This window comes from Micrasema longulum, unplaced genomic scaffold (genome assembly GCF_059751315.1).
Source record: "Micrasema longulum isolate JH-2025_06_02 unplaced genomic scaffold, ASM5975131v1 h1tg000979l, whole genome shotgun sequence".
NCBI classification, from domain to species: Eukaryota; Metazoa; Arthropoda; class Insecta; order Trichoptera; family Brachycentridae; genus Micrasema; species Micrasema longulum.
Genome location: NW_028278169.1, coordinates 84,935 through 100,634, shown reverse-complemented (window position 1 = coordinate 100,634; position 15,700 = coordinate 84,935). Strand labels below are relative to the sequence as shown.

At 33.5% G+C, this 15,700-nt stretch overlaps 1 protein-coding gene across 1 annotated transcript in view; it reads right to left on the bottom strand.

Moving 5' to 3' along the window:
- The window catches only part of for (cGMP-dependent protein kinase for), a 328,386-nt gene extending 315,587 nt beyond the window's left edge, over positions 1-12,799 (bottom strand). The window contains exon 1 of the mRNA XM_088232398.1: positions 12,463-12,799. The gene's annotated coding sequence lies outside the window, so the exon portion shown is untranslated. The remainder of the gene's footprint in view (positions 1-12,462) is intronic.
- Positions 12,800-15,700: the final 2,901 nt, after the last annotated feature.

Genomic DNA, 15,700 nt, shown 5'->3' with positions numbered 1-15,700 from the left:
TTCCAAAACTCAACCCATCAATTAGGACAACTCGCCTTAGAGAACTAGTGACGTCGAGTTATTAAAAAAACTTTGAAAAATCGTAGCGATGATAATAATAATACGATACATTTTTTGGATTAGTTGGTAGTCTATTTACAAATAATAAAAATTTTAAAAAGTACTAAACTTCCCCATTCAGTTAATATTCTGAAAGTGACCTTTCAGCATAAGTAATATGTAAATTATCATGCGTCTTATTTTCGTAATATGAGTTTACAATACGTTTTTATAAAACATTAAGACGCAGCCAAAAAAGATATGGTTTAATATGTGACAGTAAGTAATATTGACCATAATTAAGATGAAAATAAACAAATATGTAATATTGGACCAGTAGCTAAAGCGTCCGTGTGATCATATTACATTTACATGATAAAAAAATCATTTAAAATCGCAACTGAAGACTGATTGCAATGCAGTGTGCAATATACAAAAATCCGCGAAGGGATAAAGAAGTTCTTTTTTTTATTTTTACAAAAGTTTGTCTTTTTTTACTTACGTCGTTTCTCAAGTGAAGAATTCGTGTGCAAATCTAATTGATTTATGTCACATCTCCATGTTTGATGTCAATCAAAGGACATCATGAACGTAAATAGATAGAGGTGACAGGTATCCCATAAATGTCAACCTACTACCTACATAAATAAAATGAAATACAACAAAATAACATTAAATTGAAATGAGAAGGTGTTTTAAAACCGCGAACATGTGTCCTAAAGAATGTTTAATGGGTCAACGTTTTATTGAATTGCATTGTAACTACATGCATATTTTTTTCATAGTCTTTATTCAAGAAAATACACATGTCAGTTTAATATTATTTTACGTTATAAAACATTAAATATTAAACAATATTCATCCCGATAAACTGTCAGCTAATCGGGTGCTCAGACATTAGTGTTTATTAAAATTCAAATAAAAGAGTACAGACATAATATTGTGAACACGTAAAACAATTAACATATTTTGATTTTGTTTTTGAATTTTCAAAAATTACTAGATAAAATATTTCAAAATATTTTAAAAGTTCGAACAATTAGAAATATGTAAAATTACGTTTTAGGATTCAAATAAGTTACTCTTGATTTTTTTCAGTTCTTTGTATTTTGAGCATGAATTAAAACGTTTTTTATTTTACACTAAGCATTTTTTTCAGAAAATTGTTTTCAGAAGACACATTTTTTGTAAATTCGTGCGCGAATTGGAATATATACCACGGTACTAAAAATATCAAGAATATTTTTTTTTAATTAGTACAACTGAGGAATTAGAGGTAGGTATTATATAATTATTTTTTTTCACATTTTCTGAACATTTAATTGATTTTAATGATTATTCAAGTAATAGATATTTTTACCATGGAAATTTAACAAGAACTCGATAGGTAATAGGTTTTTGGGACCTTTTTGTTTTTTTATTCTGGGAATATGGGACAACGCGAATAAGAGTTTGTAGATCATTTTGCTGTTTGTTGGTGAAGTATTAGTGGGTGGCTGTTATAATTAGTTATAAATATATGTCGGTGATACTCGAGCCTTTTTTGTATTGTTATTGTCGTTATTTAGTTTTATTATTTTATATTTTTGTTGTCATTGATTTAAAAACAGTTAATGGCTATTACTATTTTAGTATATAAGTGATGTGTTATTATTACTATTCTGAATCTGTTCGTTTTGTTCTCAAATAAATAATTATTTGCTATACGAATGGTATCTGAACGTTTGGGCGACTTTTAAATTCAAATTCTGAAACGACATCGGACTTTTCTTCGTACAAACGTATTCCAGTATTTTCTCCCTCGGTTATGGCAGTTGAGGAGAGATTGTTTTTACGCGCCGACATGTACCTATATAAAGATATTTACCATTGGCGTGTCCCTGTCATTTTTTAATTTTTTAAAAATATAAATTGTTTACTATGGGAACTAGGACCATCCTAAAACCATTAAAAACGCCCGTTTGTATCTGCTGTCTTTGGACGTACGTCACGCAGGTATACAAATATAACTATTATTGGAAAACGCAAAACACAGAAAATTTTATTCTCGTCGATTTTAGTTAGGCACAATCAGTCCGATGTGCAGTTGTTTTTTCGCACAGCATCAGGGAAGCATTTGTGAGAGAGTGACAGAAAAACAATGTCCAAATATCTATTTATCAAGTCATCGCATATACTCTCAAAAGTGATATAAACATTTTTGTAGCAATACTAAATCGACAAAGGAGTTGGCTGCCGATAGAGATGCATGGAGGCTCTTTGTGGATACCATATGCTCCAACTAGGGAGGGGACATGGAATGATGTAGCTAAATCGATTTTTTATTCGTCGTAATATTTTACAACAATTAAACTATAATTTTTAATACGCCACAGACTTAACTTTGCGTAGGTGCCTAAATACGTATTACTTATACAAGCCATTCAATATTTTCATATGAAAAATAAATTTAAGGAAAAATCGACATTTCGTGGCTTCCATTTAGTAGTCAGACGTCCCTAAATAGAACTGTGAGGTGACATTCTTAGAAAAATCATAGTATAGATAATATATAAACACGCTGCCGCCTTCAAAATATCGGTTTTAAACAATATCTTCATATTGATTCAAGTGATATTTTTTTCCGTAAAATTATGTTTTTTTGTTGGAAAAAGGTAAAGGTGCATACATTTATTCGCTGATCAAAATGCAGTCATACAATCAATCATTAATAACACTGACCTATCCAAGGTACAAACGATAAGTGACTTTAAAACATTTTAATTCAATTTAATTACAGTCATAAATTATATTTTCCACGTTCCTAATTACTAGTTAATAATGAGAGTAGAAACGTGACAGGAATGTATGGTAGCGTGTTTCTTTACAATAATATGCAGAACGCCATAAATATTTTATTATTATACTAGTGATCATTTTATTAATAAATAGCAATGGAGTTCGAGAACAGTTGAGGGTAAATGTTAAAATCTGGGCATTTACAATGGAAGTTCAACTTCACCATTGCCTAAGTTTGGAAATCAATCCTTTAATTGATACATTTGGTGATTTTTCTTCTTAAGTAAGAGGTAAAACCTACATTAAATATATTAATGTGGATGTGAACGCCTGGAAATACTCTTCTATTATTTTACTTTTTATAGTATGTAGTTGGTTAAATCAACAATATTATAAGTATGATTAAAAACGTTGGTAGAAAAGTTTTTATTCTTATTGAAAAATTTCGCATTCAAAATTTCATGCATATTATTTGGATTATAAATAATTCAACAATGTTTTGAGTATGTCAGAATGTTTGTTGACAGGCTGGATTTTCTCCCTAGGCAGTAATTTATGCATTAACATTTATTGCAACAGAGAGGGAAAACATTTTTGAGAAGGAAATTTGGAAGTCTAGGCATTTACAGGGCTTATGACCTGGCATTGGTTGGTTTCTCTGTTACGACAAATTTAAATGTAAATAACTCCCTAGGGAAGAAATCCAGCCTGTATACAAACATTTAGACATACTCAAAACATCGTTGATTAAACTAACTGGTTTGAGAAGAAGTATGAAAGTTGGAAAATTGTTTTCAGACGTTGCCTAGCAGGTGAATTGGTTCGGCGAGATGAATCTCACCCACTAATTTATAATTAAATGTTTTACCTCTTTTACTTCACAAAAGTTCATAGATGGAAGATTTGAGGAAATGTGGATTATTAAACATAGGCAGAATGGTGAATTTAGCACAGTGTGTAAAGTGGCCACAAAAACCAGCCAATGACAGGTCATAAGCCGTGTAAATGCCTAGACTTCCACATTCCCCTCTCAAAAATGTTTTTTCTCTGTGTTGCAACAAATTTAGACATATTATACCTATTTCAATTCCCACCAAATTCCAAACGCAGGTTATTTATGCACGGATTTCTCTCTTTAAGAGAATACGTAGTATCAGAGAAATTTAATGATTAGGTATTTGAACATAGTTTTTTTAGTTACCCTCTCATAAAAATGCGTAAAAGATAACTGCTGGCGGACAGATTATGTCTAACTAAAATCGACGTTTTGCTGTCCCATTTTCCGCACCCCAAAAGTGAAGCGATTTTGTTGGGTTTTTTTTAGTATCAGAATAAAATTTTGTGTCAGTACCTTTCCGTTTTTCGAAATTATCGTTTCATATTTGTTTTCCGTACGTTGGCATTATAATATTATGTTATGATATATAAATCGTAATTTAATTCTAAAGTTATTTTAGACTTAAATTTTGTTTGCCAATTAGTAACTCTCCTATCTTACCCCAACCTCTATCTTGGCAAATCGTCGTCCGAAGACGGCAGATAAAACTGAAAGCATTTATATGGTTTTGGGTGGTCCTAGTTCCCATAAAAAATAATTTATATAAAAAGCAAAACTACGGCACGCTAATAGTAAAAATCTATTTTGTGAAAAAAACTTTTGATTTATATTTGTTGGTTTTACATTTTATTACTTCATCGGACAGGCTATTTAAGACACGCAGTACTGGATTATGATTTCACATACCTCCTAGAAAGTTTGCCAAAATTGATAACATAAAGCAATACGAAAAACGCAAAGGAACATTTAAACTTTTTCTTATTTTTACTTTTGTGGAACCCCGGATAAAGGCGTACTACGCGGTACGATTCCGCACAATTCTAGCAAGAGTTAGATAAATATTTATATTTCACGCTGTTTAATAGCAATTTAATTGTGAATAGGTAAGTACTGTGCACAAAATCTGTATAATTAATAATATGTTACATTGGCGCGTGGATTCCTAACGTTTCTATCGTAATTTTCCATGCAAGATCAGTGATATGTTTACGATAAACAAACGGAAAATAATTAATTTCTCATTGCGGATAAAGTAAACAATGATTTCATTTCACGTAAGAAAATTTATAGAAATGTTTATTTGTAAAATTAGCGGGTTTATTTTAACATCAACCCAGATGGAGAGTCTAAAGCGAGGAATCTGGAAATCTCGACATTTACAGGGCTAACATTTACAACATGACATCGACTGATTTAAGTTTCTTACACTTCGTAACGTTCACGTTCACGTTCTTCTTATGTTCGAACATCAATATTACTTTCATTCTTCCATTTGTTTTTGTTTTGTTCAACACAAGAGGCCAAGCGGCTCAATTACAGCACAGAACAGTCAGGCTTGAGAAAAAACACATTTCAATTTTCGTTTTTTCACCAGGAACCGAAAGCGTAATATTTAAAAAAGAAACTGTATAAAGGCGTAGAAAATTATTTAAAGAAACGAAAATAAACTTCAAATACATATACTTTTCAACGAATTGTTCTGAATTGAAATTGTACTGTCAATTAGGAAATAAATTATATTTTCATAAATAATGTAAATTGATACAATTTCAATGAAATAAAATAAATAAACTAATTAGTTACGTAAACCTTGACAAAGAAGCTTGTTTGCTTTGAAACCGGTCGGTAATGAATAACCACAAAGTTAGTGCTTCAAATATAAACTTTATATGATACAAGTTCACTTATTTATTTGACTAATAAAATTACCTTTTTACTTCTAACGGGGACTTTCAGACTGGTAAACATATTACAGGAAAATACAAGTGGTTAACAAATGGAATGAGAAAGTTCAGCCCTACAGAAAATTGGATAAAGAAAATGTATTCGTACGCGCTGTAAAAATTAGAGCACTAAATTGTACGGCGAAGTTTCTTAAAAATGTATGAAAAAATAATAAAAATAATTTTAATTACTTTGAATGACGTCACTAGTTCTTCCGAATCAACCAATGAGAAGAGAGCTGTGAAAGATTTCCGGTTTACGGTTAATCAACTGGCTAATCAGCAGAACTCACCGATAAGGGGAAGAGAACTTAAGACGTCACACGCGGAGCAATTACAAAAATACAAAACTTAAAAAATCATAGCGCTGATAATACGATATATAATTTACAATAATTGTACTTTTGATGTATGTTATTTTTGAAAATTTTATTAATGGAATTCCATTGTAATTAGTTGAAAAGTATTTTATTGCAATATGTTTACTTGTCTGTAGATTGCCGTTAGAGGTAAAGAGCTAATTTTACTTTTCAAATAAATAAGTAAAACAGTTCCAATTTAGTGTACAAAATTATGCATTAAGATTAACTTATAATATATGCATTTTAATGTAAATCAGACATGACTTACCTGTGGCAACAACGCACTTTTCACAATGTATATAATGATTTATTTTGTATGTAAAACATGCAATAATAAAAATGGGCTGTACTTTATTTAAAATCAAATTTATAACTGACTTCTAACCACGGCAAAACATTAGATAAAACTTGAATCTGTTTTGTTTAAATTCTTTATAAAGCTGTTATAATATTTGCACAAATTTGTTCATGAATATTTTTATCCCAGTCCGAAATATTTGGCCGAATTTTGACGTTAAATGAGTCAAAACCGGAAAAAGGTGTCAGAAAAATGAGTTGGTAAAAATGAAAGCGGTTTTTTATGTAAAATCCATGTAAAGAATCAGGATGAAATTTAGAAGCGAAAAAAAAACGACAGTAATTAAGAGCAATGCAATAAGAACCTGCTTTTAACATTTACGTAAATCTGCATCATCACATCTCTATCCGCTACAGGTGGTGCATAGGGCACTGCATTGGTTCACCAAATGGAACACATAATATCAGTACCTCAGAGGCAGACGGACGCAAATCTAGAATTTGATGAAATGACATTTCGATTTTCGTATCCAGTTTATGATCAGGTCGTCTATTGATTTTGAAGAAATGTAAGTCTTATAATGAAAGAACCAACGTATTACAAAATACAAATTTGTGCTATAAATGATTAGAAATCACTAAGAGAAAGTAGATTCTTTAGGCTTTAGTTGAACATTTTTTTTATTTTTATATATGGGAGTTGCTTTATTATTTACCTTGCTTATAATATACAAGGTTTATATTTAAAAAAGTGGATTTTTCTGCAATTAAATATCTTAAAATTTATCTAAACTATTGGGATCAGGAGGGATATATTAATGTGGGCTAATCAGGAACTTCTCAGCATTTGCTCACGTGGAGAGGAAACCACTTAAAACTCTTCAGGAGAAGCCGACCTGTTGGCAGTAGTCAACAGGCCTTCCGTTCCACTAGTTGAACATTTGACGTTTGGATTTGCATCCGTCTGCCTCTGATGTATATATATATATATATATCAATCATCTGTTACAATCTAAGGCGCCAATCCAAGGACAATAAAATACTTCAGTGTAAAACCACATTCAACTATTATTCGACTGCGCTTAAAAATTCTTCTAGGAACGGTGCTGTAACTTTATGTTACATTAAGAGGAAAGGCGATCTGATTTTTCTTCATACAAACGTATTCTTGTATTTTCTCCTTGAATTATGGAACTTACTGATTTTTTACACACTAGATATCTAACATTGTTTTGCTTTTTTGATCAATTGTTTCTTATAGGATCTTACGTGATTCTTTTTTTTGTAGGTTCCTTATGAGATAAAAATTCTGGAACACGAAATCGAGTGAAGAAGCGTTCGCCTAGTAGTCCAGTGGTTAGCGTGTCCCTACCATGCTTGAGCTTGAACAAGATTTAGCAAACCATGTGATATATACTTACCTACATCTACTACCTGCATCGAATAATTTATTGTTAGTTGTGATTTTTTTTACAATTAAATTGAAATGTTCATGGAAGCAGAGAGAGGGGGAGGAAAGAAGAGTAGCTTTACAATGTCTTCTCCTTTTTATGAACTTTTTATGTAATATTTTTATTTTTACTTTTTTAGAATTAAATTATTTTTCCCCTCTCCTCCTGCATTCATTAGTGTGAAATCTGTAATTGGTCTTACTTTTTAAAATTGTTCTTTTGTACCTTGTTTTATATAAAGACTGTATGATTTCATTAATAAATAAATAAATAAATAGATATTGTGCGAGGCGTAACTCTCAATCGATGGCAGAAAAGATAGGACATGGAACGTACAGCAGGCGCATTCCGCCCATACACACTGTGGATGCGACGCATTCCTTGAATTTAAAAAAATAGTATTATGTATTTCATTATTAAAAATCATAAATACAAAAAAAAAACGAATATATCTAAAATTGTAGCAGAAAATGTTCAAGTGCACACGATTTACAAATTCATGAAATAATTTCAGTATACACACATACCTTTGTTTGCGTGTTTACTATAGTATTATTTAGATACGCTGGAATCTGGATACTACTCTTCATTTTGAGTCTAGTCCAAATACAAATGTTCGAATTCCCGCGCACGCGCATTAAGGTTCAAAACGTTGTCGTACGAGAAAGATAAGAGCTTCCAACTTGTCTAATGCAAAGAAAAAACGAATCTAATAACGAAAATTGATTTCAATTTGACTTAAAATTTAAATAAAACTTTTCAGAAAAACAAATTATTTTGTCATAACGTGCTCAGGATTTATTCAAATGACAATTTTATTACATCGCTAATTTACAAATGCATAACTGATTAACGTATCAATTTTATGATATAAGTTTAGAGACAAGCTTCATAAGATCGGACTTGCCCCTGTCTCGGGCTGTGCTTGCGGAGATGACCATCAATCGGCCGAACACATCCTGTGGAACTGTGTGATGATGCCAGGATGATGCCAGAGATGAGATGCTGAATGGTTTGACGCGGGTCATGCGACTAGCATGGAACTTGGATTTCATTGCAAAGGGTACGAATCTTGCACTCTTCGTCGGTATGTCCGGACTTGAGTATCACGTTGGGAACTCCTCAGATGCGCGGGCGCCTAGGTAGGTTAACTGCGGTAGGACAGACAACTGTTCCTGTGGGATGCTTATTCAGTTGGGACTGCGCTTCCTTCCGAGCGGAACGCACACGTTCTCTTGTTCTTCCTCCCCTTACGGGGGTAATCTTCGGATCCTCCGCCTCTGTTCACCCAACGAGTCCTTCTTTATTCAAGGCCCGTCTCTCAATTTAGATAACCGTGTATTTAATTCTGTTTGTTGCAATTCGTACATACTCGAACACTCATATTATTCGTTTCTAAATATGAAATATCTTTTCATTTCTATTACAAATTCATGTTATTTTTTTTTTCTAACATTGCTGTTTATTATGCTCATGTGTTTTTTATGCATTTATTTCACTTTTTAGAAAAAAAAAACTATGTTCTGTGTCATTATTTTTGTATACGTTTATTTGTGTTGATTGTTTCTACCTATATCTACTACCTATATCTACTATCATACTAACTAAAAGTAAGAACATGATTATTTTTTGTCAGGATCCCTACTGATAATATTCACCGCACGCGCCTGGCGTACTGGGAGTTGGCCGTGGTCTTTTTTACCTTCCATCAGACACAAGATGTGTAGTACGTTCTTGGTGTTTGACCATCAAACTGCACAAATGGTTTGGACATGGGGAGTTTAGAGACAAGCTTCATAAGATCGGACTTGCCCCTGTCTCGGGCTGTGCTTGCGGAGATGACCATCAATCGGCCGAACACATCCTGTGGAACTGTGTGATGATGCCAGGATGATGCCAGAGATGAGATGCTGAATGGTTTGACACGGGTCATGCGACTAGCATGGAACTTGGATTTCATTGCAAAGGGTACGAATCTTGCACTCTTCGTCGGTATGTCCGGACTTGAGTATCACGTTGGGAACTGCTCAGATGCGCGGGCGCCTAGGTAGGTTAACTGCGGTAGGACAGACAACTGTTTCTGTGGGATGCTTATTCAGTTGGGACTGCGCTTCCTTCCGAGCGGAACGCACACGTTCTCTTGTTCTTCCTCCCCTTACGGGGGTAATCTTCGGATCCTCCGCCTCTGTTCACCCAACGAGTCCTTCTTTATTCAAGGCCCGTCTCTCAATTTAGATAACCGTGTATTTAATTCTGTTTGTTGCAATTCGTACATACTCGAACACTCATATTATTCGTTTCTAAATATGAAATATCTTTTCATTTCTATTACAAATTCATGTTATTTTTTTTTTCTAACATTGCTGTTTATTATGCTCATGTGTTTTTTATGCATTTATTTCACTTTTTAGAAAAAAAAACTATGTTCTGTGTCATTATTTTTGTATACGTTTATTTGTGTTGATTGTTTGGATATTTTGTATGTAATATAATTTTGAATAAAACAGCAGAGGCATTGAGGGTATCCTGAAGGTGGGGGAGGACGTGTTGACCTCTGTCCATACACTCTCCTCCCCCCTCCATCATCTGCATAGAGTTTGAATTCTCTGGGAATATTTTTGCTAACTTTCCTCTATTCGCAGCTGGCAGAGTCCCCAGGACTCTATAACGGGTAGATGGTGGGCTTTAGAATACTTTCAACGAAGTATTTGACTGTCCTTGCACTTTGACCTGAAGCGTAAAACTGATCACCTCACCTTCCTGTAACAGATGACCGATATGCTTTTGATTTAACAATGCAGTGCCTCATGCACCACTGGGTGAGGATAAGGATAGGAAGATGATGATTATTACCACATAAACTTATAATATAAATATTTTGAATTTTTAAAAATTTTTGTTCACAAGGATTGGATTTATCCTTAGGGAGGTGTTAATATTAAAATATTACAAGAGATTAAGAAAGTTTTAGAGAAGCCAATATAGAAAGTCTAGGCATCTACAGGGCTTATGTGCAACGTTCACAATTCTGGCTCTGATAATATTTGTGAAGTTAAAGAACTAAAACTTTAAAAAATTAAAAAATATTTTTAATTTTTTAAGGTGTTGCGTCAACATTAATAAAGGTGTTACGATTTTTTGTAACAATAATAACCGTGTTTATAACATAGATATAATTATATAGTTCACATACGGTATTTAAGTATATATATATATATATATATATATATATATAGTTGAATACCTACAGTATATATATAGTTCAATGGTTTTAAATTAAAGTGCCGAATTCTAAATCCACAAGTGAAAACAAATGTAAGATTTAAACGATTTCAAGATTTTCATCAGCAAAAGCCTTATTTAGGAAAAAATAAATTAATACGCATTATTTTTCAAAGTGGATATAATATTATCTTTATTGTGAATGGTTAACATGCCCATAAAAAATGTCAGAATGACAAATTTAAAAAAATATATATTGTTTTGACTGTCCTATTAAAAATGTGCTGTTATTGCATTTATTTTGTCAAATACGCATTATAATTAAATCCCTGTCATGTTCTACATGTAGGTAAGTAGATACGAGACATTGCAAACTTAATATTAAATTAGTTTGCGATGGCATGGAAGGATGAATATAATTTGATATTCACTGTACTACGCTTTGTTCTGCGTCGAACTCAAATAGAATACTCGAATAAGGATGCCAAATACATACATTACTGCCCTTAGAATACGTGCAAACTTATAACATCATAACCTTGGATCATTTGCAGAATCATTGTAAATTAACATAAATATAATATAAAGTTGTGAGAACTCTAATGTAAACTGCCAAGTTCTCACTCGTTCATAATTTAAATATTTACAAACAAGATTTTTTCTATCTCCTACAAGCGTTTTATTTTTAAACACGTAACCTTATAAATAACATGTCCGTATCAAAAGGCCACCGCTTGCATTTAAAAAATATGCTAAAATAACAAACTATATTTTACCGAACAAACCTGCTCTATAAAAAAGATTTATTACTTTATTTTCTGATAGTAAATGTAATTTTAGTACGAGTTACTACAATTAGAAACATTAAGACGAATAGTGTTTATGAAGATCGGAAGTGGGTGGATTATTGTTTTACTTGTATCGGAACGTCACGTCAGAACTCGTTAGCTGATACTAAAGTGCATGTTGAACTTGAATCCAGCGAGAATCTAATCAGACACGAACAGAAATAATCACATGTCGTGTACGAAAACGATATCGTCTAGATTTATATTTCCCGTTTGGCTTGAAGAAAATGAATTTTATTGTATTTTCAATGACCCTGAAAATTGGTATAATATAATCTGGCGATGTAAAGTAAAACTATAAATGAAAGGGATGTACAAATATTATTACTGCGCATGACACTTGTTGCTTGGTCCTCGGCGGAACTCGTTACTCGCAATAATTGGCTTTTGTCGAGCGAATAATATTCAAAACCAAAAGTCAGCGTATCTACGGACACAGTAAAGCCCATAATCGTGTAGCTATTAGCTATCTACACGCAGGCGGTTCTATTTATAGATCACACGGCATACACAAACGTAGCTTATTTTATACATTATCGCGTATCGTCAGCGGCGGGCGGCAGAGCGCGCGGGGCCGCGAGCCGCCACCGCCACCGACGAGTGGTCTCCGGTCCCGCGTTATCGCATTCCTGCCGACATCTCACCTCGGAGAAATGTTATCTCCGCAGATACCCGACAACTCACCTAGGATCGCTGCACCACGGCGCGTCTTCTAAGCGTACATCGCGCCAGCTAAAATCACGCAACTGGAGAAAATGCACTTCTGACAGGTACCATTCCACGTCTGACAGGTGACCGCCATGTTGGATCGTCTCGTACCATCCCGCGGGATGCTCACTCGCACACCGAGAACCAGAAACTCGGGAGTCGCGTTCAGCGTTCACTATCACAACAATAGTCGCGGAGATCGCGCGCGCGGAGCGGCTGTGGCGAGAACGGATCGCGCGGCCGTCCGTCACGCTCGGGCATTACGGCCGAACTGGAATGGCCCGTTCGCTCAGTTCGCTGAGCAATGCTCAACTCGAGGCGCCATCTCTATTCTCCGCGTGCTGCCGGCCGATGGGATTAGATTTTACATTATTGTGATCTTTTCAAATTAGCATACTTATTTCACCGAGAACGGAGACGCGATTAGGCAATCACTTATCAGGGACCCGCGAGCGCAAATAGACCAGCAACTACTCCTCAGAAAGGAAATCATATGATTGTCGTCGCATCGTCCGCGCCTGGCCTGCTGGTGACGGCTTGGCATGGATACCGGACAACCGGACACAGAATCTTCTCGGTCATGTTAGATTTACAATCATTTTACGCTTGCAAGATTAAATACTTTATACCTGCATTGGTGAAAGAGCGATAAAATTATCGCTCCGATCCATGGAGTACTTAAAATAATAAATATACTATATGTAGGTGGTAGGTATGTTTTATTACACCACGAACGTAATAAATTGTGGTTACTCAAGTCCTGTTATCAAATCGAGATGCATTAGGGGGGTATTACACCACCAATACGAATCGTGATATTGTACTTACCTATTATATCTATACCATACAGCTGATAATATTGATAGAGTAAAAGCCCCATTGAGGAAAAAACATTAGTCTCAAAATATAATGCGCTTATTTTTGGGCTGTCGCGTCCAGGAGAGTCTTGCGCCTAAGGTGTTTTTTTTTTAATATTGGGCCTATGGGTTCCCATGTTTTAAGATTTATCGGTTATTTATTTAAGCGTGATACAATTTTTAATTGAAATAAAAGAAGCATTTGGGTAATTAATAGAAAGAATGAAAATACACATTTATTTAAAATATACGTATGCATACATGACAAATTAATGTCCTCCGCGACTAGGGTTACCATATTGTCGCTTTAGTGCGTTTTTGTCCAACAGAACATTTTTAACGAAACTGAGTTAAGTGTACAAGAGTTCTGAGATAGCCTTTATTTGTAAATTTTAAATTAATTTAAAATATTTTTTTGTAATCTTTAAATTGTTTTTTAACGAACTTTGTCTTGAGTTATCGGTAGTCAGTTGGCAGAAGGGACCATCTGTAATTTTCAAAAATGTTCAGGAGAGCTGAAATAAGACTTAATTTCATGACTTTAATCTACAAACTAAGATATTTTCGATTTACTTTTCAATGATAAAATACCATTTTAACTAATGCCGTTTTTTTTTTATTTTTTCCATGTGTATTTACTGAAATATTAATTTAAACTTTTGAAAACTAAAACATAGAAGAAAATACAGATGGTCCCTTCTGCCATCTGACTACCGTTACGGTTATTATTTATGCCTATTGCGTAAAAAAAACTTTAAAGCTCTACTTCTGCAGATTTGTGTTTGGGTTTGTTGGATAAAAACAAACCGAAGCGACATGACAGTCGTTTGCCGAATTTGACAGGAATTTTAAGACTTTGACAGGCATGCGGCCGGCATTGCACTGAGACATTTTTGAATTTCAAGCTAAAATTCAGTCTATTGAGAAATAAGATTCGTGTGTAAGTTGAAATAAACATTTATTAAATGCAACTTTATATACCCCTAAATCGCTTAAGTATGAAAATTTGGAATTGGAATTTAGTCAAAGCAGAAATTCGAAGCCTGTATGGCAACTTAACAGCTTATTTGATTTGATTTATTTTTGCACCACATCAGGCCAGGAGGCCCAATTACACTGGTGAATTACATCACAAAACACCCAGGCTTGAGAAAAATCACATTTTAATTTTTGTGTTCTTATCGGGAATCGAACCCGGAACCTTCCGTACGTGAGTAAAGCGTCAATCAATGGACCAAAAATATCGATGATTTCTTGTTCTTCCGGTGGATCGTTTTAGAAAAAAATATGAAAAGCTTCTCAAGTTCCGATTATTATGGCGTCATCTGTAGAATTTCTTTCAAATCTGAATATCACTGTTGACTGTGTAAAAAGGTTTGATGAGTTTAAGTACCTACGTAAAGAGTATTGTAGAAGCTCGGATGACCGCACATTTTCTGAAAGCTAGTCAGTTGTGTAATTTGCTTAAAATGAGGATGTGAATAGTAAAACGATCGAATTACCAAAGATTTGTTTTGGCACATAATGTGGGTAAAGCAAATTGCAATATTTCATGTTTTTATTTTAACATTGTCTTGTCAATATTTTAACATTTCATCATCATTCCCTTTCTGCACCTAATGGTGCATAGAGAACTGCATTGGTACACCAACCGCAGCGTATCTTGATCATTTTTTGTTACGTAAAGGTAAGATGATCAGTCTTACGCTTCAGGTACCAGTCCAGAGATTATGAAATATTTTAGTGTGAAAATACCATTTTAAATAAATATTTTATATCAACCAAATCGGGAATCGAACCCTAGAGATCTTGCATGGCAGGCTAACGCGCTGACTATTACACCACGGGGCCGACAATTTGCACATTGTAAAAAAAAGATTTGTTGAAAAAAATCTCACTTTACGAAAAATATTGTTTAGAACTATTGTGTTGTAAAAATTTGGTAACGTAAACCAAGATCTGAGTTATTTTGATTGTTAATTAAATAACTTTACTAACAAACTAAAAAAATATCAATAAAACTCAATAAATTCCTAATATCTATAATCAACCTGGATGCCATAATGTTTTTTCCATATACTTACTAGACTTTTTCTTTTTATTGTTGCGTTTCTTGTTTTATGTAACTGTATATGATTTTGTTCGTTATAATGTATGCATAAAATGGACTTAAATATTCCGTAAATCTTTAAAATTAAATTATATAAAATAAAACTAAATATTATCAATATGAAATATCTAAAACCTTGCGAAAACATCATTTCTAAATTAATTTTAGCTTTATTACGACTTAATTCAAGTAAACCGGATCTTCCATCATCTAATAAAAATAATTTTACTACAGATACATCCAATGT